The sequence below is a fragment of the Phalacrocorax aristotelis genome, chromosome 2 (genome assembly GCF_949628215.1).
Source record: "Phalacrocorax aristotelis chromosome 2, bGulAri2.1, whole genome shotgun sequence".
Taxonomy (NCBI): domain Eukaryota; kingdom Metazoa; phylum Chordata; class Aves; order Suliformes; family Phalacrocoracidae; genus Phalacrocorax; species Phalacrocorax aristotelis.
In genome coordinates, this window is record NC_134277.1 from 118,472,938 (window position 1) to 118,496,712 (window position 23,775).

Genomic DNA, 23,775 nt, shown 5'->3' on the forward strand with positions numbered 1-23,775 from the left:
AGAGATAAGCAATTTGCCTGATAAGCAACACAGGCAGTCAAGGCCAATAGTCTGTGCTTTAGGTTTCACCCAGTGTCTCAGGCTGCTCTGTGGAAATGGCTAGAGACCATGCTCCTGCCTCTGAAGCTTTGATTCAAATTTCATCCAGTTGGCACAAGTGTGAGCCTTAAAAGGGCTGGAAACCTACTGGCTGTGAATCATATTGCCTCTAAAGAAAAATTAAAATCTCATTCGCTGCCTTCACAGTAAAAGATAGGAAGAAAAACAAACAAAAACAGTGTAAAAAGTTACACAGTTTTTAAAAAACTACCAGTGGCTATGTATTTCTCATGAACCATTCTAAGTTTTCAGACTGAGGACATTTGCAGTCACAGTCTTGACACCCTGTCCAAGGAACCTTTAAAGGCCGTAGAAAAAGAAGAAGCCAGGCCGTAGATAGTTCTGAACAGTCACTCATACTGTTAACCTTATTTGTTGACAGAAGGACAGACAAGTGCAAACAATAGTGTGATCCTTGCAAACCCAACACCACCTTGATATCAAATGCTTTCTCCTAAAAGCAGCAGCGACAGGTGAAGGTATGTAAAAGGCAAAAGTAATAAAGTTAGCAAGACTCAGTTTTGCATAGACCATAGCTAAATTTTGGACTTCTGGTAACATGAATTTTGATGAAACATCTTAACCATGACAGAATTTTAGTTTAAACTTTATGAAATGAATATTAACTGGTAAACACATTGAGACGATGTAAGAGTGCACTGAAGCAGTACTCCCAATGCAGTCACCAAAGTTATTTCACAAGAGGCCAGAATACCCCAGTTTCCAACTATTAGCAAAATTCGGTGAGTGAGCATCAGTGAATATCCTGCAAGATTTTTCTGATCAGAACTATAACAAGGACAAAAGAGGGAAGGTGCCTCTTTCAGTGCCCAGTTGACAGGGAGGATTGAGAGGAAAAGGAGCAACAAGAAGACATTGTCCAAACCCACCATGTAGTACTGTACACAACACGGTTCGCTACAGCAGTTTGTCAGCTTATGCTCTAATACCTATGACTTTCGTATCTGACCTTTCAGGTTATGCAGAAAACATCAGGGGACAGATTATACTACCAAATAGGAAATACTGCTTAAAACCCAAAGCAGAAAAGAAATAAACACCTTTTTTCCTCAAGGAGCTTGCATTCACACTCTCTTAAATAATTTAGCTTTTCTTTTGAAACTGGGGATCCTTCAGAGAAAACCTTATGTCATATGCGAACGTGCCATTGTGACCAAAATATCAGTGACTTTACAAGAGTGCAGAAAGATGGCATGTGCTGCATTATTTGCTCAAGCGGTTTCTAGAACATCCAAGCATTACGCATGATATGTGGGGCAAGCATGCAAATTGCTGAAAGAGGATGCCAGTTTGACCTCCAGTCACTTGTACACTTTGGAAAATCTTAGCATGATGATAAACACTCAAACCAAGAACTGCTGCCCACAGTGCCTGCCTTAATCTGTTTAAAATCTTGGATTACTTTTCGGATCTTCTCTGGTTTAGCGGCTTCTGTCAAGCTGTAAATAAAGGAGATCATGTGGAGATTTCTTCTAACAGTCATGGAGATGTCACTTGTTCACTGACTACCTGGCAGGTTTTCATGGCAAGTCTGCTCGCTCGTCGTAAATTGCGCCTGTTGCCTAAGTGACCAGTAATCCACTTGAAGAATGAAAAAGAAGTTACTGAGGTGCCAAGGGACTATGTCTAGAAATGAGAAATATTTGACAGTGGAAAAGTATGTGTTTGTAGTGTTGTTGGTTTCATTTTTCCAGGGAGAGCTGAAATCACAGAAGGCAGACAGAGATCACTAAAACTCTTTTGCACATAGATTAACTTGTAATTCACTTACTCATGCATGTGGGAATACAGCTTCTCAGACCAACTTCCTTCAGCAATAATGCGGTTTATGCTTCTGCTCTTGTGCTTTAATAAAAGCCATGAGATTAAAAATCTCCCCAGTGACTGCTATCCCAGAGCTGAAATGTAAGAAAATGGATCATATACAGTACCTAGAAACCACAGCAACTGCATTTTTAGAAAAAAATAAGAGATCAGTTATAATGTGACATGGCTTCTCATGGGATATACTAATCCTGCTCAGAAGAATTAGCTTAGTTGACTCAATTGCTCCTTCGGGACTTGCAAATAATGCATGTTTAAGTGATACATATTTGCATGGTATCAAGAACAGTGTCATTTATGCTTTGAGGTGTTCCATAATGTACACTCTAATTATGGAGAAAATTCTTATCATATTAACATAGCATTATACTAAAGCAGTAACTGTTTCATGGGAGAAGCAGAGAATTTAATTTCGTTTGGTGTTTATACACGTTCTGGTCCTGGACCATACGAATAAGTCCTGGGCATTGCAGTTAGATAAAAAAATCATGAGATTTGGAGGATATAGCAAATCCCTGCTCATCAAGGGACTTAAGTTTTTATTCCTTCTGCCCTGACTAACCAAGTTAGTCATGTAAATTATGCAGGACTGCCCTCTCACTTTTATAGCGGCAGCAATATCTTACCCTAGTCTCAGTGCCTCTGCTGCTTTTACTCCTTTGAGTAGCGCCTGGCAGGTGAGCAGTCCCATAATTTCCAATAACAAGAGAAACTACGCTGTGTGAGCAAGAGTGGCAAAGTGGGCCCTGAGAAATGGAAGAATATCATTACCTCTTATCGGCTTGCTGCTGCTCTGACAGCTACAGATCTGAGCATTACTATGGGAGGCCACGTGAAAAACAGATTGAGGGACACACACAAGTGTATTTCATGAGAGACTGGAAAGAACAAGACAGAGGAGATAATCTTATTCCTTAGGGAAGATAAGACAGGCTGTTTAAAACAATGCAGCATTATCTGCTTTAAGTAATGAGTAGTAACACCCAATTTAACAAGCATTGCTTACTGTAGGAAGCTTAATTACTCTTCAGAATACATTCAGTACAAAATTTCTCAAGCTGATTGCTTCAGCTGAATGTCAATGTATTATGGCCTAGCCCCTTCAATAAAAACTGCTATGTAGCAGCCGAATTTCCTTCTGCTCCATAAGTGACATATGATGAAAAATTATTTAATGAGCTGCTGCATTTTGCATCTGTGTAAATAACTTCCATGTAAACATGCATTACGGATGATCAATGTGGCTTCCACAGTGCTGAAAACAGTCAGCAGTTTTGACTGCACGAGATGCTTGAGGGTGTTGTGAGAGATGGAGATTAGAGTGGATTCTGCAGTGGTTTATATTGATTTAAGCTTGGCTTGCTACAGACCCGCTCTCCCCATCCCTCCAGCCATTGTTTCACACCTCCTCCCTCCTTCAGCCAACCACCAGTGAGGCTCTGACACCTCTCCTGCCTCTCACAGCAGTGCTGACCCTGGCACCGGTAGTGCATGGACCTGTGGCCTCAGAGTAACTCGCGCAAAGAAAAGACATCACCATGTGTAGGGACAGGTGGGGAAGCACAGTAGGGGCAAGGTAGAGTAGGGCAAAACCCAAGTAAGAAAATCCAGAGAAATCTTAAGAAGAAAGAAGATTCTGGGAGAGACGGCTGGGGCTGGTGATGCTGCCAGCAAAATGGGTCAGTTACCATTCTGGAGTACTGGAGGATGCTTCTGGGGACCTCCTGGAGGATTCACAAAGGAGGATTTCCGTGGTACCTTAAGCAGGTGGCATGGTAGTAGATGCCACCATCCATGATGGATGTGGGGTGGAGGTGGCACAGAGAAACAGTTACTAAGGCTGACAAACGGGGCAGAAAGCACTGTGAAAAAGACAGGACATTTCTGAGCCCCTTCTGCCCCATTTTAGCACAGTCCAACACAGGTATTGCAAACTTTGCAATTGTTTCTAGGGAGAAGTCTTGCCTCTCATTTCTTGTCAGCTATGTAGCTGACATGTATATATGTCATATATTGTATGATATTATACATAGTATATATTCCTGGTTTTTTAGGAATGGAAATCCCTCCTCAGATCTTGTTTTGGCATGGTATGCAGGATTGGTTTTCCCATGCAGAGCTGCATATAACTTTCACTGTACATGTATGTTGTGGACTCTGTCCCAGCCAAAACCAGGACAATGTACCTGTGATGTAGATTATGGTAAACCGTAAGTAAATTCAATCTATTCATGTCCAGTTTGGTCTTCTAAACGTACTCACTTCTCACTACTCGACAAACCAAACAACAGAGTTCACCTTCATTTTTATTTATTAAGACCCAACGGATGACACAGGAAATAAGGTGTTCTGACCACTGGTCCTGTACGAGTAACCAAATTGCTAGGTTTACCAATGGTAGCTTTATGCATTTTACACCTAATTATGTGTAGCTTCAAGGCATATAGGATTTAGGATTATCAGCCCTGCCATGAACTGGACTGCCCCAGATTCTGTTCCAATGACTTTTAGGAGAAAAGAAAAGAGGAAAGAATTTTTGGAAAGCAGTGGATGACTTTGAAGGCACTAGCTGTTGAATAAATAGGTTTTCACTGCAGACAGACACATTACCCACCTTTGTAAAAAAGCCTTAAGTGGGTTTTGAACTATGGTCTGACCACATTAAAAGTCCTGAATTTGAAAAAGGAATTTACAGCATGAACAGGAGTCTGTTACAATGAAAATATTTTGGTTTTGCAGAGGTATTTACTGTAATTGCTTTCAGCTGGGACTGGTGGTTTTGGGGCATTAATCAGCAGTGAAAGCAAACAAGACATAACGTGCTACTCCTCTGAGCCAGCTCAGCTAAATCACTTAAATAGAGAAGTCGAGCAACCAGAAGACTGTCAGACACTTGGAAAACCTTTGCTTACTCCTGGGGAGAAAAAAAACCCAGGAATAGTATCTTGAGCCATGCTACTGCACCATTGGTTAGGAAACAAAGTTAGTCCTGTTTGTGCCTCAGAGCCATGGTCAGGCCACCTGTCTAAAGGCCAAAGCCAATGGCAAGATGTATTCTGAGGTGTGGGCTTTCAAAACTCTACATCCCCCACTTGTCTCCCTACAAGAAGTATATTTCAGTCTCTATATTGCCAAAAAGCAACTGCATCTGGGAATTATCAGAGCAACAGGCAACATGCATGTTAGACAAAGTAAGAGGATGTTGGCTTTGGAGCCTGACCTCACCCTAATCTCCCCCAGAAGGAAGAAAAAAGCTCAACAAATTGTCTTTGCCCAGGGGTTTGCTCCCAAGTACCAGGTGATGCTCACTCAGATGGGATCTGTCAAGTAAAGAAAACCCCCTGTCAGAAGACAACAGTTAGCAGGCAGCTTGCTCCCCAGGTCTGTCATCTGCCCAGAAAAGTCTCCAGTAATTGCAAAATATGTTCCTGAAAGGGTTTTTTCTATTTTGCTTGTCACAACTCTGACACGTTAAGTAGGGACAAAGAGCAGGACAAACATGAAGTATACCCCAAAGACAAATCGCTGTCCAATTTTCCTCCAGCTACAAAGCACTGGCAACAATCCCAAATTCTCAGCAGATGATACATATGCAACACGTCCTTCTGTATCCTAAACCCCAACGAGTCTGTCATTCTTACAGCAGTTACAACATTAGGCTAAGTTAAAAGAAGGAATCTAGGACTGTGAGGCATGAACAAATGACAAACTGAAGAAATCTGGAGTTGGATAACATGCCAAGCACTCTACTCGGAAATCAAAACAAAATTAATTTCTGCATCTTCATTACTTCTGACAACAGCCTCACTACGGCTCAACTTGCTGGCTGAAAACCCACTGCTGCCACCCGGTGTTACTATGCCAGCATTGGCCTGCATTTACCCGGAGCAAGCACTGGACTTTGCACGCAACACTAGGAGTTTTAAGACAGGCGTTTACAGCTTCCAGTAGGAGACAATAGAGGAAAAGGCTATGTACGTACATATTTGGTGTGAGTGTGTGTGTGATTCGGGTATCTAAGGAATCATGTTGTGGTGGTCTTAAAAAATATTGTAGGAAACAACAGGAAAAAACTGTGGTTGTTGAGTTGTTGTCGATGGTAAGATACTGGTAAATAGACTATTTTATTTAATTAGGAACCACACAATTATATTAAATCCCCATGAAATGAATGAGGAGCAAGTGACAAACAATAGCACACCTTTTTTCATTTAGGTAATCCACTCTCTTTCAAGTATCATTTCATAGATTCTTTTCAGCGGTGCTGCTTTGCTAAGCAAAACCTAATGCATTTGTTACAGCCCAGAGAATGAGCTGCAGTTTGAAAGCTAGATTAAGAAGAAAAGCATACATTCATTGTGATTTTCCAGGTGATCAGTAATATTCAGGAGCCTAACTTGCCTTGCACTCCAAATTGATTGTTTTACCCAAGATAATTAAAACCTACATTCTCTGAGTGCAGCAGCTGCTTGTGAATGTCAATGTTTTGGCCAGAAGCCTTTTCTCAAGACAATTCACAATGCAGTATCCGTTAAAATGCTGTCCTGTGGGGAGTATGTTGTGACTGAGAGACTTCTGCTCATCAGACCATCTTCATTATTATCAGTTTTGCACTGAGTTATTCTTCTGTGACAGGTTTGGTTTCATTTTGTTCAGAGGAAATCGAGCTAAACATTGCTTTCTATCATATCCTCTTGAGAAGGAGCAATGTAGGAATGCAAAAATAGGGAGGAGAAATTTAGCTCTGTAGGGCTTACCAGACTTTTCTTCCATGAAATAATAGAGCTGTTTGTTTGCTAGAACATGGCATAGGTTGCAACAGACACTTCCTTAGAAATGACACAGGCTGTAGATTGTAAAAGAAACAATTAAAAAACTAGTAGCAAAATATTTTAGACTGCATAAGACACCTCCAGTTCCTGGGGTCTCCCAGGCCTCCCATCAAATTTGACAGAACCACAGCCAAAACAGGAGTCACATCTTGGGTAAGAGTTCCCCAGCTGGCTAAACCAAACTGCTGCCTTCCAGCTCTTCCACCAGAGTTGGTGAGCCTGCTTCCCTTGCATTTATCCCAGTGACTGGTCCATCCTCTGGTGAGTCAATTCAATTCCCTAGGATGGCAAAAGGCCACTCACTGCTTTACTGTGTTACCTTTAGCAAGATGTACTGTCTCACAAAAGGGCTAGATGAGCCTTGAATCTGGCAGAAAAAAAGCAGGGGGAGTGGGAAGATCAAAGGCAAGGGGCAAGTACCCCTGCCGCAGTACTCCAGTCGTGCAACTCATCACTATCAGTGCTTTGGTTACAAACAGACATGTTAGTTGTTAGCTAGAATTTCTGAGACTGCCCAAAGACTCTGCTGCTTCTTTAAACACCAGCAAGACATTCTTTCTGGGAAGAAAGTTACAGTAGATTTTGCTGTCAGTACAAACTTACATTTGGCTCTGGAATCTGAGCGGAGATTGACACCCACACCAAAGAAATGGGAACATCCTCACTGATGCTAGTGTGATTGGAGGTGATTATCAGCTCTCACAGCGAGGACTGTGTTTAATTTTTCAGGAGTTGTTTTGACCTTGCCAGCTAAGAAATGACTCAAGGAAGATATCTACTTATGAAAGCTTATATAAGCATATGCACCCTTCCAGTTCCTCTATCACAACAGGGCATTTCCAACTGCACATCCCTCTCCTCTCCTGTCAAGAGTGGGGAAGGATAACCTGCCCAGTTGGGAGTCCTCTTGCTGGTACCATGATGTTGCAGAGATGGCAGTGACATGAGAACACAAAACGCAAGCCCCTTGGAGGCGCTGAGCCAGGAACTGACGACACGGCAGCCTAAGAAACAGCTGGAGATGAAATAAATTAATTTGATCTTGTTTAAGCTGTTGACTAGTGATTCATCATCTCCTTGAGACACAGAAACATAGAATGGCTCGTGCTCGACAGACACCTGGACTCGTTTGCTCCACCCCCCTTCCCACAGCAGGGCTAATATGAAGCCTGATTTCTTAGGGCAGTGTTAGGTATGATGGGGCAAAACAAGGGAGAAGCCCTACAAGAAGAGATATTGACAAGGAAAGGTCACGGATACTTTGTAAAGCTAGTGTCCAGGTCACCAGAGTGATGTCTAGTTAACATCTGGACATGGATGCCAAAGAAGACCCCAGGTTATGCAAGAGCTCCCCTACATGTTCTACTAGCCTAATAGAAGGGTGAGTTTCTGTACTGACTGAGAAGGAAGGTGACCTTTCTCCCTTCTTCATCTCATATGGTAGCCAACCCTGATGCCAAACCCATTAATGCAAATAACTGGAATTCAAAAAATTACCTGTAACTCGTTAATCAGAGCTCCCATATACCAAGGCAGCTCCTATGAAAAAGTGGCTGGGGCTCAATGTTCCTGTTAAGCTTTTAGTGAAAAGCACGTCACATCTTCATTTATGGTCTCACTTCCTCCCACAAATCTGAAAATTTAACGTTTGAATTCTGGCTCTGTGCTGGTTTTGTCTGGGATAGAGTTAATTTTCTTCACTGTAGCTGGTAGAGTGTGTTTTGGATTTGGTATGAGAATAGTGCCGATGGCACACTGATGTTTTTGTTGTTGTTAAGCAGCAGCCAAGTGTTCCTTAGTGGTGCCTATATTAGTTAAGAACTTTTCCATCTTCCCACGCTCTGCCAGGTGCATAAGAAGCCAGGAGGGGAGGAAGTAACAGCCAAGACAGCTGATCCCAACTGACCAGAGGGGCATTCCATACCATATGACATCATGCTCAGTATATAAAGCTGGGGGAGGAAGAAGGAAGAGTGGGGGGGTGTTCGCAGTGATGGTGTTTTCTCAAGTAACAGTTACGTGTGATGGAGCCCTGCTTTTCTGGAGATGGCTGAACACCTGCCTGCCCTTGGGAAGCAGAAAATGAATTCCTTGTTTCACTTTCCTTGTGTGCACAGTTTTTGCTTTTCCTTTTCATTATATAAATATTATTCTTATTATTATTATTACTTTTACTGTTTTGCTTTACCTATTAAACTGTCTTTACCTCAACCCACGAGTTTTCTCACTTTTACCCTTCTGATTTTCTCCCCCATCCCACCAGGGGGGACTGAGTGAGAGGCTGTGTGGGGCTTAGTTGCTTGCTGGGGCTAAACCACAACAGGCTCTGGTATTTCTATAGAGAAGGGAGTTTCAAAACAACATGAATACAGCAGGCAGGCAAGTGAATAAACGTATGCATGACAGCAAGTGAGAGCACTGAGAATATAGGGACAGGTTTATGTGCAAAGAATGATAAGAAAAGGCATTTTTAAGTGTAAAAGTAGATGGTAGAATATGGGTCAATTTTCACATAAGAATAAACTGTTATGTTGGAATGCTATTCATAGATATCAAAATGTTTTACAAAGAAGTATTTATTATCCGTTCCATGTTTTGTTTTGCATAGGAGGAAACCGAGGCCCAGACCTCTATGCCTTTCTTGAGGACTGAGTGACTAGTACTAAAAGAGCGTGAATTCTGAAATCTGAGCACTTGAAGGACTGAAGGAAATGTCTTAGAAAACTCCCTTACTTCAACCAGTCCTGCAGGGTTAGATGCTAGAATTAACAAGCTCCAGTTCTGTTTCCCTGTCTCACGTCCCAGCCTTCATTCATTTTGTAAGCCCTTTCCTGTTTCCATAGAAGCCTTTGCTCTTCTAAAATGAAATGAAAAGCTACTACTTCATGGCAAGTTAGCCCTATCAGAGAAGGAAAAATCAACAGCTTGTTTAAGCTCCCATTATTTAATTCAAATGTTATGACTGAACTTCTATTGCATTACAGTAGATCTCTGTGAAGATATAGCAAATTAATTAGCAATGAAGGAGCAATTAAAGTGTTAGCAGAGTTTGAGCACAAGCAGTAACCTCCTCTTAAATATGCATTAACTATTGCTTCATTGATAATAAATTACAATAGACCACGTAAGAACTACCTGAATATCAAAGGATCTTGTAAGGGATGCACAGGTAAGAAGCACAAAATGAATTCATACTAGCAAGACACAAAGCCTCTGCAACAGAAGAATGATTCAAGAAACCATCTGAAATCAGTTTTTACTATATTATCTTCACAATCCACCAAAAGGCATAAAAATGCAACAGGACAAAGTGTAGCTTTCTATGCTAAGCATGGGCATGTCAGATGTGATCAGCAATAGTTCACGGATCCTTCTGTGTATCACCCAAAAAGCGAGAATGTGTCTATTTTGCCAGGTACATGCAAACCCCATATCAAGTTGAGGAGACAAAACCCCTTAGACTAAAAGACATAACCTAATAAACCACCACATTTGCATTACAGGAGAAATAACAACCGTGACAGTACCCCAGACTGGCTGGTCTGTGACTATTAAACATCTCTTAAGTTTTACCTCGCGAATCTCCAGAGCTTTTAAAAATTCCGAGAAGGAGCAAATGTCCATGTAACATTTCAATTCACCAGTAGAGGCCACCACACGCTTCGTAAAACTATCAGACCAGCCTGGTCAGTAATTTTACTCATTTCGAAGTCGGGTGAGAACTCTGGGCTGGGTCCTGCCAGGGCCAGGCTGCTGCTCTGTTACTCCAGCAGAAGCGCCTGCTTCTTCAGAGGCTAATTTTTCCTCATGTATTTTTTCCTTACTTCATTTTCTTTCTCCTGCAACCTAGAATTCAAGCCCATACCAGGTCAAATTCATTTGCATGATCCCATCTTTGCTATCCTTTCCCTTGCATTTGCTAAACAGTTCCCTGAGTGTTTTCTATAGGTTTCCTTGGCTTACAAAACCACTGCAGCTCCAATATGGCAAGACTTGTCTGCATGGCATGTCGGTGTTCAGTGTGAAAGACAGCAGTGCTTTATCTTCAGACAGCAGAGTACAACAAAATCCCAACATCAAAACTATGGCTCATCTTCTGCCTCACTCATCCTTGACACCAGTTGGGATTTTTAAGGCCCAGTGTTAGAAAATTCAGTTTTCCATTTATGTTCATCACACAGCCTCCTAAGAGACTCTTACAGTGTTTCTTGATACCTAGCAAAACAATTTTCCAAATGTACACACAGCTATAAGTCATATTGGCGCTATGTTCATCCATACATACAACAGATTATTTCCACACTTATCCCTGTTCCAGAGATACATTTGCACCTGTAGAAAGACTCTTGTTTCAAAAGGAATAAATAAACTAGCAGAACTAAATAAAGAACCATTAAAGGAAAGGAAATGACATTTTTCAGGACAAATACAATGAGCTATTTTACATTTTCAGTCCCAGTTAAAATCCATGCATTGAACTGCAGTCAAGCAGCCAGTTAACAAGCACACAAAAAAGAAGGATTTCTTTTGCTGTGTCTTAAATCCATCCTTACTAGGCTGTTCTCTAAATCCAGGGCATATTTGGAATTTCTTACTGACAAATATTCTGCTGTTAACATACTCAGCTGTCTCTGCTCAGCGTAGAATGTAAAAATGCAGATGTGTCCAGAAGTCCAGGAGACAGTGAGACAGGGCCCTTTGATTCATTAAAAGGCGCTGTCAGGACTCCAGTAACATTGAGAGACTTTCTGTAATCTCTTAAAATGCTCTTTCAGGAGGAAGGCATAAGTATCCTGTTACTTGAAGTACACCGTATATATAAAGGTATACAAGCAGTATATGATGCTGAAATGCCAGACAGGTTGAGAACTGAGTGGGAAAAGGATTAACAATGAGGATAAAGATGGTAGACAGTTCATTAATGCTGTTTCTGGATAGAATTATTCTGAAGATGAAGCTAAAACCCTTTTATAACGTACATCTCCACACTGAAATGAGGAAAATGCATCAGGTATTAGACTTTCTGAGCCAATGTACAAAACATGAGGAACGTCTTGTCTTTTCAATAGGCAAACAGCAGCATTAGGTAGTCTCATTCAGAATGCCATTTCAGTTATGCTTTGAGAAAAATACAAAGCAGGAAACATAAATAAGAATTCTAAAAGCTTATTTTGATTTCACTTTAACAATTATAACTCACTTGATTTCCATGTAGAATGAATCACACATACCTACAGTAGAAGTCTGAATGGGCCTGAAGTCTGAAAGCAAATACAGAGTGTGTGTACGCATGTATGTAGTGTTCTTTCACCTGCTCTGTTCAGTAAATATTATCTGCTCTCAGAAAAGAGAAAGGACTGGAAGACTTCTGCTGCTGAAAACAAATCTTTAAACAATCTGTAACAAATCCTGAGGGTTAGCTCTACAAAATAGTGATTGCTGTGTTTAAAACATCTGTACCTTAATTTAAGGTATGATTACATTTCACTCTCAGTGTGAATGAAGATGTAAATGGGTACAACTAATTGTATTCAAGAACCAAAATAACATATCTAAGTGTAAGGAACTTCTATAAACACAGAAAATGGGGTTGCCCAGACCTAGTTTGTTAGCTCCAATACTCTGGTGTCACAGAATATATCATCATATGCTTTTCTTAAAGCTAGGAAAAACTGTTTTCAGAACAATTCTGCCTTTTTTTTTGATCCCTATTCTTTATGGAAGATCATACCAGACCTCATTTCTCTTACCAGAAGCCAGCTGATTCTAAATTCTGGTCCGAATTCTATCTCTGGGAAACTTCCAAAATTGTCTGCTAGCTTAAATAACTTTTCTTGCTTCTCAGAGTTTACTTCTGTGGTGCATGAATAGTGATATCCCTTCTCAGCCTTTACTGTATCTGACATGGTCCTCTTGCAAAACAGAATCTTGTAAAATACAATCTAGACGTTAGATCATGCCAGTAGCTCTTCTCTGAACATGTTCCAGTTTTCACACTTCATGTTGGAAACCACTGCTGTGTACAGCTTTTCAGATGAACTGTGACAGTGTCTTGAGCAACAGCATCTTGTTTTGTATTCTTTCTGCCAGAAATAATGTGCCTAATACATATACCTTATGCATGTTCTCTTCACAGCCATATCTCCCTGTAGCAGATCCTGATCTGGCATCTCTAACTGATAAGACTTTGAGCTTAGATGTTGTTGCAACAATTAGTGGTGTATTCCTTACTGTTATCTATGATCTCATTTATCTTACTTTAGTTCTCAAGGCCCTTTGCTTTTGTGCATATGATGCTGGTCCCCCCATACAGTGCTGCTTACGCCTGTGCCACCCTGCCTTGTGTCATCCACACAGATACTCATTACCATTATATTTACCTTTTCCTGCTTTGAGCTACTAAAATCTAGCTTTGAGGTAGATCACGAATAACTCCTGTCTGAGAATTTCTCTTTCAGACTGTCTACCAGTGTAATTGTAGAAGTTAAAAAGCTATCACACATTCAGTTACCACGATGGCTGTTACTACACAGACAATGTGTCACCACGTCAATATCAGGATGAACCGATGTGGATACTATGTAAATTAAAAGAAAAATTGAGGAACTTCTAAATTCCTGTCAATGACATCTGTTGAAAAGAATATGTGTTCACTTGAATCCTTTCTCCTTCTCAACACCTCATTTAGCCTTAAACTTTCATTGGGCTTGACAAAAATCCAAGACAAAACAAGATATTTGATACTTTATAGTAAAACAACATAGCAGGAAAAAAGCTGCACTCTTCTAAAATCAAATTCTAGCATATGAGGTACAGAAGTTCAGGGGATTTGGGAAGGAAAGAAACACAAATAAACATGCTGTGTGTCTCAGAAAAGCAAACATTTATAAATCATTAGCAAGGTCTACAACATCCCTGGTCCCCTATGACTTGAGTTTAAAGACCATTTTAATTCAGCTCTGTAAAACCTAGGGAGATAAGACGTTATGAAAGAGGTAAAAATACAGTACTAAAAATGTTCATATGTGTCACTTAACTGTAAAAAATGCATCTAATATGAGAGCTACTGCTGGTCTGTCCTGCTGTTGGATCCAGCTACGACTGATGCCTGTGAAAACAGAGGAACAGAGAGGGAGGCGAAGGAGGGTCCAGCATGCCAGCTGCAATGCCAAATGGTTTTATGTCCTGCCTGCCTGAGTCCTCTATTTCTCCACTCTAAGAAACTCAGTTGATGGGTATCTGGGAATTTGGGGAATGCCTGGGTTACTCAGGCGTGGATAAAGAGTCCCTGTCTGCTTTACGCCCCAGGGACTACAGAGAAGACCTCTGCCACCAAGAGCAGAAAGACAGTCCTACATTGTACCACTCCCTGCCTTGAGGCTGGTACTGTTTTCATATCCAAAAGATGTGAAATGGTAAATTTTTACAAACAGAAATAAGGAACAATTCTGGAAATATGAATATGCCACTGTGATATATGTTACATAAATAGTCCCAGGGACATAATTCAAGAATGCACAGAGACTAGCTAGTCACTGCTGGATAGCAGACATAAAAATGGTCCCTCATAACAGCTTGGGATTGATCTGGGCTCGTATGTCAAAGGGCAAATAGAATGGAAGTAGCAATTTCATTACTGCGTCTGTCAAAAGAATGTATTAATTGATCCAAATTCTTTACTGTCTTTAATGGATTGAGCTGCCAGAGAGAATTAATGCCTCACAAATTTGGGTGAATTATAGGTTAGGATGCTCACAAGCTTGTCAGAAGAAAAATGGTCTCTTCACAATGAAACTGATGGCAAAGGTTAGCTCCTCCAAGTGCTAAAAAGAAATCATGCTAAATGAACATCTTTAAAATATGCATTTAAAACAAAACAAAAGAAAAGAAAAAAAAACACAAAGAAGTTTCTCTCCTTTAAATACTGTGTTTTCAGTTTCAGTATTTCATTGCATAAAGATCTGAAGAACAACAACTCTGCAGAATGGTATTTAAAAGAAAGGTGCCTTCTGGATGAACTGGAAGAGTGCACAGCAAAACATACCATTATTCACATATGGAGAATTCCCACTATTTTCTTACAAAACAGGAAAATTCTGTGCATGGAAATAGTATCCGTCTATGGACTAATCAGGTAGAAACTGAAAACATTCATGTTCATAGTGAAAAACTGCACTGACGAATCCTGCATATGGACATAGGGCTTGCTTTCTGTGTGTGGTTCAAGGTCTGAGCTTCTGACAACTTTACAGCCCTCATTAATGCTTGAGAACAGGCAGGGACCATGGCTGATAGAGTGAGGAGCGCATGGATGCAATGACTGAGTCTTTCATAAGGAATGGTATTTTCTATACCTCTGCTACAGCCTGCCTCTGCAGCTCTCTTCTTATAAAGGCTTTGTTTGATAAGCTTCTTCCTCTGCTGTCTCGTGTTTGGGGCAGTGCTTGTTGGTTTTTTTTTTTTATTTTGGACACAGAGAGAGAGAGAAAAGCCAGTAAGAATGGGGACTGAAATGAAAATAGTCTTTTGATGGGTAGTGTTATTTGTCACTCTTCACCCAAAGCAGCAGAGGTCTGGAAAACATTAACTGTCTGGTAAATGTTTTCCCACCTCTTAACAAAAAGTTCTTATGATGCATGATCTGCCAGAAAGTCAGATTTTGGTGTAAAAAAGGCCATACAGAACTCAAACATTTTTATTCAGAAGTCTTGTAATGAAGCTTCTTAGCTAGAGCCAGCTAGCTGCTTTCCTTCATGCAACCAACTTCTTATTGTAACTACACAAATGATCATATGCCATACTTTCCTCTGTGAAATCCCTGCCCATACGGAGTTGTAACAGAGGATGTTCAGTTGGGATTTCTGAAAAAACGAGGAAAATGTAAGCACACTATAATGTATAAAAAAATAAAAGATATATGAATCCAAGTCTTCAGATTTGGCCAAAAGCAAACATTTCAGCCATCTAATTATAAATTTTGCAAACTGTAGCCAGTATTTGCACACATTCATTTCAATTAATTGTTATTGCCACTGTTGGAAATGTTATTAAAGATGGTGTTGATGGAAAGCATCTGTCGATCTCTCAGGGTTCTCCTGATGGAGGACTCTGGCATTATAAATGTGCAGTGGAATGATAGGGTTCTTGCAATCTCTCTTAAGGCACAGGGACTTGCAGACCAGTAGGGTGGGGAAGCTCCAGCAGTAGTTCCCAGGCAAAAAAATTGTGCTGGCTGCTTGCAGTCCTGCAGTGCCCTTCCAGGATGCAGAGGGCTGGGATGATGCAGGTGACCTGGTACTCACTAGTGGCTCACTTCCTTCATAACTGGAGGCCTGGATTTTCCAACAGCTTCTGGACCAAACCATCTGGTCTTGCCTCAGGGCAAGGCATATAGGTTGCATTTGAGCTCCTCATAACTCATAAACTGTCCACCCCTGCCCTAAACTTACAAGCTCATTGAACTCCTCTAGTTATTTCATACTACCTTCCATAGTGTTAAATAGGGGGAGATTTTAATTTAAAGCCATTGGCATACATGTCGGTAATCTGTTAGAGAGGCTGACATAAACAGATGAATGTTACATCTTTTCCATAGTGTTCACAAGGTCAACTTTAGTCTTTAAAGACAAACTCAGTTTTGTCCACAGACATTGAAAAACAGTGAATCCTGTCTGGTTGCTGGCTACTGACACCACAATCCACAGGCAAACAGGTGGACACCGACATAACCGGGACCTATTCTGTTCAAGGATTTAAAACTGAAGAAAATCACTTTCAGTCCAAGAAGAAACTGCGTATAGGTGCCAAGAAAAGCAAAGGACAACTGGGCTGATAGCTCTTTTAGCTGTCTGGTTTGGAAGATGTGCAGCTACATCATAGACCAGCTAAGCTTTCACAGAGGTTGTTTTGGTATATCCAAGGAGAAAGGATTGCAATATTCCGTATCACAGAAAACCAAAACTTGGATTACAGAGACTTGGTTCCCCTCCAAAGCTGGTTTTCTTTGCTGTCCACAGGCATTCCTTTCAGTGACTGTAATAAGCACCCAAGAACAGAAGGAAACCTGAGACTGAATCCAATGCTATAACCTAAAAAAAGGATGACGGCAGTCCAACTATGAGGCTATGCATGCAGCCTTTTTCTTCTCATCAAAGTGGTGTCCTCTTTTTAAGAAGTTACGACTCTCATTTCTTTGCTTGAACCAGGTCCTTTTTATCTCAAATCCCATTTTTCACTGAATTAGAGGATCATTCATGTTTGACATTTAAGACGCGATAAACGGATGTTATCTTCTGTGACACAGTATTACATATATGCTCACCGAAATGAAGAAACATGGCATTTAACAGAAGTTTTCCAGGTTAGAGCTGTTGGGGGAGGAGGTAGAGGAAGTCCTTAATAATCAGCCTCAGACTTGTCAGAGAGAACTGGGAGAAGGCATTTTGAAAGGGGTGAGATCTCCCCACTGTCCTAAATCTCTCAGGCAAGTCAGCTGCATCAAATACCATGTAAGCTAAAACAGTAATAGCACCCAGGGCTCACCTGCTGGTAGGCATAAGCAGATCATCTATCAGTGGCAAAGGAGTCTCAATCTCTATGCTGAAACCAGCATGAAACTTCTCTTGCACTCGGTGAAACCTAACATTGCAAAACCCAGCTCCTTGATGCCGATGTGAGACAAGACATGGCTGGGGCTGTGGAGGGCACTGGTGCCAAAGTGATGGCTTCTTAGTCAGAAGCAGGGCCTATCGATTAAGAACTGGGCAGATAAAAAAGGAAAAAAAGAAAACAAGGAAAACTCATGGATGGTTTCAAGGCCCCTGCCTGATCTGCAGAAGTCCAGCTGCTGTTTCAACATCGTTTTTTCTATGAAGCTGAGAAGGCCTGAGGCTAATTTCAAAAGCAGAAAATCCTAATAGGGTAGCTAAAAGAAATGTGCCAGTGAAACAAGGTCTTGAAGGAGTAGTAGACATCCAAGTTTTCAAAGTGACAGTGAGAGTTCATGAGCCCAACAAGAGAACACATTCCCCAGCCACCGAATTATGGTATCTTTATTCGACAGCATTTCTAATTACCATCTCTGTCCTGAGTTTGAAACCAAACTGCAAGGCTTAAAGCAGTGACTAAATCTCAGTATATATCAGCCCCTGTTTATTAAAAACCCTGCATGAATCAGATCTACAAGCATGAGAATTTTTATTGAAGGCTAAAGCCTAAATATCTTACCGATGACTTTGTAGATTTGACTCCTGGAAAAGTGGTAGGCCCATGTCAGACAGACATTTTCAACTTTTGTGCTTTGAAAAGTGCTGAAAACAAATTAGCACTAATGCTTCTGCAAGGTTTGTTAACCTTGCTTGCTCAACAGCTGCTCTCTGTTCATTTTAAGGTTGAAAAGGAGCTATAATGGCCTTGGCATTGCCAGAATTGGGGACCAGTGCTCTAAAAGCTTCAGAACAATTTTCCTCTCAGTGAAGGATGATTGGCAAATGTCGGCAGTCTGAGGACATTTACATCGTGCAATGATGAATGCCACAGACGTACAGTAAATAGGGCTGCTGCGAAATTTAATGGCTGCTTTAGATGCTTCATTTCTTATTAGAAAAGGTCACCCATTGTCCTAGCTCACATGATTAATGTGAGCTCCTGTATCTTTATGGGATATTTCTACAATATGTGCTTTGCAAGTGACTGTTTGTTCGTCATTTCAGACCATACCAAGGTTTACTACTCAATGTGAATTTAGATTTGTTGTTGAATACAGGCATTTTTCCAGCAGGCTTGTGTAAGCTGTCCTACTGGGAAAAGGCTTATGTCTGGGACCTAAACAACACTTGTAGCCCACTTTAGTACAATTTACTCCAGCAGGATGGCTGAAATTCATGCTTGCAGTGCCATTTTAAATAAACAAATTACTAAATCCACGCAACACTTCTCTACCTGCATTCTGTGAATTTGAAACAGGATTTTTATTATCATTGTTAATTTCCTGCGGTCTGGGCAACTTAATGCCATCTGTACGAAGAGAAAACATTAACAAGTTCTAGTTTTCTCATTCCAAAGTTTTTCATCTTATACCTACGAGCTCAGTTCCTTAAACTAAGTTTCATTGCTGGGATACCGAGCAATGAAAGACAGACCTTTCTTCTAACAGGAAGGGACAAGTGCCTTTGAATAAGACCTGGGACAGACTGGTAAGCAAGGTCACATTTGATATAGGAACCCCAATTTGATTTAGGAACCCTCAATCAGCTACTCTACAAGTACAGTTCATACTTAATCTTAAATATTTAAGCTCAACATCCTTTACTGAGAAGTCCATCACTGGACAGCCAAATGGAACTGTACACAGCCAAAAATAGAAGAAAATAATGAAATTCAAAGCCATGAGATCTTTAAATTTACTACATTTCCCAAACCAGCCATACTCCTTAAATTATTCCACATTTCAGATAAGACCTATACTACCCACAGTCCCTCAGCCCATAGTTATTATCAGTGTTTTCCCCTTTGCTTCACAGGGTTTTACAGAGGGAAGACACTAACCAAAGAAGCCTAAACAGATGAGCTAAAGGTCTACCACAGAAGTTATACTGTATATATGAGGTATATGTAATACAGCCATATCCATAAGATAAAATGTACACATTTTATGACAAGCTAATGTCACTGACAAGCTATCCTTTCAAACTCCTGAATTATTAATAGGTATGCCAAACCTATGAGGACTTCTAAAAGGTAGGCATCTGTATAACAATTTTCAGATTATTAGGAAGGAAAAATGGAAATAGGGATGAGAGAATTTTCATATATATTAAGTTTGAGTCTCAGCCTAGGAATTGCATCTTGATTTTGCGTCTGAGTTTTGAGCCCCAAGCTTTGTTTACCCTCCGTTGATTGCTGTAGCTACCTGTACACCCAGTCCAGCACAAGCATTAGAGAAATGACTATCAGCAATTGAAAGCTTTTATCCAATATTCTGCAAGATTTTACAACTATGGCTTCCATTAAAATAAGATCAGCTTATGTTGGTATACTAAACTGCTGAATATAGACAGCAATTATTTACCACAATTTAAAGACTTTAAGAACCTGTCAGAATCAAATCAATTCTTGGTTAAGTAAGGTACATTAATAATTGCCAGTTGATGAAACTAATATGGATTTTATTTTAAACTGAGAGAGAAAGAAAATATTCATCATCTTTGCCATTTTTATGGAGTTATTCAGAGAATGAATTATTGATTATAGGCACAGGGTGAGTGAATAGACTGTAGATGTTTAGGTACTTGTCAAATTAAGAAGTACGATAACAATCAAATGCAGAATTACAACAAAAATGGGTGCAGTGGCTGACAGGTTGTTGCCAATGAAGAACAGGCACAAATGGTTTGAAGTCATTGTACAGAATCAGGCAAAATGAAAAAGAATTTGGTTCAGGGTCCTGCAAGGTTCAGGAACAAAAGAGTCTCAAAGGCTAATGTCAAAACATTACCAGAAAGATACCTTCCCTGCCCTGTCTTCCATACATCTGGGAGAAAGGCCCCATTCACAACTAGTCCCCAGGGTGGCATCGGTCCCCTGTGCCGAAACAGAGCTTCCCGTGTCATACAGAAAGTAGGCAAGGGATGGGAGGAGAAGACAGAGCTTTGATGGCCACCTGCTCCAAAGCTTTGTTTTGGCACTGCAGTGCTCTGATGAGTAGATGAGATGCAATTGCATAGCTGTAGACCAGTGTACACTGAATAGGGATCAATCACTAATTTTTGTGCAAGTGCTTTTCTTATTTTTTTGATGACATATGAGGGAATTATAGTACTAGAAATAATTTGCCTTCAAATGTTTCCTTTCTATCAAAGGCCACATTCTCTGTATTTTGGGCTATATGTTGGTAGTCATGATCTTTCTTTGTGAGATAGCCTCTCCGGCTAATATTATTTTTCAGTTGTGCTTATTAATAGTCATACAATGATGTGATTTAGGCAATAGAATAATGGTAAGATAAATTGTTACTTTTGGTTAATGCTATAATTTGTTGGTGCAGCAATGCTTGTGTGGCTCAGGTCACCACATTCACAGCACTGTGTAGCAAGCACAATTTTTGATCAGTGGATATGTGAAAAAAGATACCACTGCTGACATTTTATCTGGAACAGTTTTATGGGGCTACTGAGAATGACATACAAACTGCTATTTGAAAGGTCATACATATGTGTGCATTGATTTAATATTTAGAGATGCTTTCAGCAGTCAAGAGGTACAGGATTCTGCTAGCGTCTTTTAAAAGCTCCACATGGGTTTCTTTTAGAACTGCAAGTACAGTGTTCAGAAAGCTAAATTAAAACTGAGATTTAATTCTAATTATGTATTTTCCCTTTAAGAAATATTGAGCATTGGAAGAAATTCAAGCTCATTTTTGTTTGGAAAAATGAATCTCAGTAGTTAGACTACAATTATAGTTCTGCTTTCGGTCACTGACCCCCTGGTAGAGTTAAGTGAGTAATATTTTACTGTAAAGTATTTGCACCACAAATAATGTGTTATATTCCAATATATTTCAGACCACTGAACTCAGTTTTTTTTTTTAAGCTCACTGTACAAATATACAGCTGCATTTATTTGAAAATTTAAGAAGAAATTTTCTTAGGAGTTTGCTGTGTAATGGGGAAGGCTTTACATTTTCATTTGCACAAATACCATCAAAATGAAAGAGTAGATGCTTGTCAGTTACAAGTAAATAAATCCTAATCCTTGAGGAGAAAATGGGCATTGGATTATCCAGTTCAATAGCTCATTTGTCAGCCCTTTGGATAAACTGATGATTAAGGAAAAGCACTTTGTAATGCGTGATTTAACCCTGCTGATTTCATTATAATGATCTGAATGAGACACGTATGATAAAGTGACTTAAGACCCATGAATCTCTGGACTGCAAAAGGAGAAAGCAATCTATAAAAGGACTCTGGTGAAACATACCAACCCCTCCCCAACTTGAGAACCTGCTGATCCCTCATAGGAATGTTGTGGAGGAAAACGCTAAGGTCTGGAGTCTAAGGGAGACGTCGATGCCGTAGTGGTGATGTTATGTTGTTTAACTTATGGTGCTTAGTCCTCCAAGCCTAGTCCACAACCCTGACTAGAGTGACAACACAATATGTAGAGAAAACACATGGCTAAGAATGAGTCACAAAAAGCCTCCCACTCAGCTAAAACTCCCACACAAAATCCTCTCCCTAAAAATCCAGGAAAAATAAAAAGTTATTTCTCTCCTGTGTGTTAATGTTGATCAGGTAGCTGTTGCAAGAGTGTGGCTCTGTCCAGACCTCTCAGAGGAGGAAAAAACATAGATCCTAATCAGGTTTGGGCATGAACTGGGCTCTGAAGTGCTTAACCACACCTACATATTCTGGTCATGCTGAAAAGCAGAACCTTATGTGCGGGAAGCCTGCAGCAGCCCAGGTACAGTGGAGCTGGGCGGCAGCTCAGCTGCAGTCCCAAGGATCGCAGTTTTTCATTGACAACTGTAAACTATACTTCAGTCACATTTGGGATCTGTGCCTAAGTTTCTTTCTGGCATTTTCTCTCCAGCTTCCAAATTTCTGGAGGCTTTTTACAGGCCCTTTAAAAAGGCCACTGTGGGGTGGGGAAGCAGAGGCTGCCCAGAGGAGGGGAAACATGGATGAAGGGAGAGGCACAGCTGGTGGGGCCTGGGCAGGAATGCACCTTGGGGCTGCAGTGGCATCATTTCCAGGTGCCTGTGTTCCCACCCCAGTTGCGCAGCTGGCATGGTCTTTTTCTTTGTAAGCTCCGCAGAGGCAAACATATACAAGGGTGTGAAGGTAAATGTTCTTCCTGCATCTGACCCTTCACTGATCCCACAGACCACTCTGATCTCTACATCCATGGGTGCAAATTATCATCTGTCACAGGGTCTGCATGTTCCTGGGACAGATTTTTCATGGCTGGAGAACAGAATCTGCATAAAGATATGTCATTTCAGGTATATATCATGTAGGGTAAAATCCAGGCCAAAAGCATATCTTATTCCCTTCCTTTATATGCCCTTTTAGTAATTTCAAAACCTGTCCACCTTCCCTACTATTTATGGCTGTTTTTCATGCAACTTTTAATTAACAGTAACTTTTCATATTAAAATTTAATTAATTTTTCCCCCATAGTGAATCATTGGTCAACATTTCAGAGCAAGTCTTATTAAAATCCAATGTAATTACTCTCTACACATCCTGAGAACATTACAAACACTTGCTTCTTATGGTCACAGAGATTAAAGAATTGAATTTGCTGAATGTTATTGTTAGAGTTTATACATCCACCAAATCAAATGTGCCGGTCATTCGTGCTAGACTTGTGAAAACTACACTTTATCCAGCCAAGCCTCTCAGCTAAATCCTTTCTATCAGACTGGAACTGGAAAGGACTGTGGAGTTTGTAGGAAAATGTGTAAGCGCCATTCTTCTTTTTGTTCTTATTGCTTGGATTGCTGATTGCATTCTCCCCTGTCTGCCTCCCTGGATTTTCCACCAGGGATTTACAACAGCTCACTGTATAAAGAAGGAAATAACAAAATAATTAATGACCCATCAATGCCTGCCAATTCTGAAGAGGTTATTTACCTGGAGCCTTCAAGTATTTCATAATTATTTGACACCACTGACTGCTTTTGCCAAGTCCACATATTTCTGTACGCCTGCTGCAGACTGCACAAATACATTCCAGGGTTCCAATTATGCACTGGCTCAGCCTGACACACAGCTCTTCCACTCAATTTACGACGCTCACAGGTGTTCCTTAGGATTCAGTATGCACTGTGCCACTCATCACATACCTGCCATCACTTCTTAAGAGTCAAAAGCTTATTTTGCCTTCTTTGTCCCTTCTCGCTCTCTATACTTACACATAAATCACTCCTGTGTTACTGGTGCACAAAGAAACTGCAAGATTATTGCCGGGATGCTTCACTGAGGCCACTTCGCAATGA